A 551-nucleotide genomic window follows, 5' to 3' on the forward strand; every position below is an offset into this window, starting at 1 on the left:
GCAGTCGTGGCCGAGTGGTTAAGGCGACGGACTAGAAATCCGTTGGGGTCTCCCCGCACAGGTTCGAATCCTGTCGGCTGCGGAATAAAAATTTTTATGATTTTCTAAAAACGTATTTTGTGTTAATGCAATGTGGCACAGAATGAGATTATTTATAGTATGAGAATAAAATTTACAGAATGAGATTACTTATCGTGAAGAATTTCCAGCAATAATGATTTTTTTTTTCATTTTAAGAAATATACATTAGTTCATAGCATGATGATTTGTTAAGGTAAATCCACTGATTACTTTATAATGAATAAATATTAATATCTCTCTGTCTTGAGGTAATAATATTAATTATTACCTCAAGTTTAATATGAGAATAACGAATTCTTATCTTAAAATGAATACATGAAAAAAATCATCTCGGCGCCTATCATTATGTAACAAACTCCTCTCTGAAATTTGTTTTTATGTGTGCAGTTGCGTAACAACAGAACATATTGGGAGCTATTAATCATAATGGGTCCCTATAAGTTATGAATACCAGGCTAGCATACTATACT

The 551-nt window shown here is 32.3% G+C and overlaps 1 non-coding gene across 1 annotated transcript; it reads left to right on the forward strand.

The window, feature by feature from the left end:
• On the forward strand, window positions 1-82 carry TRNAS-AGA (transfer RNA serine (anticodon AGA)). Its single transcript has one exon. It is a non-coding gene; the product is annotated as a tRNA-Ser (tRNA).
• The last annotated feature ends 469 nt before the right edge of the window (window positions 83-551 follow it).

Source organism: Typopeltis vanoorti, chromosome 17 (genome assembly GCF_054136105.1).
Source record: "Typopeltis vanoorti isolate ZY-2024b chromosome 17, IOZ_Tvanoo_1.0, whole genome shotgun sequence".
In the NCBI taxonomy this organism is placed as follows: domain Eukaryota; kingdom Metazoa; phylum Arthropoda; class Arachnida; order Uropygi; family Thelyphonidae; genus Typopeltis; species Typopeltis vanoorti.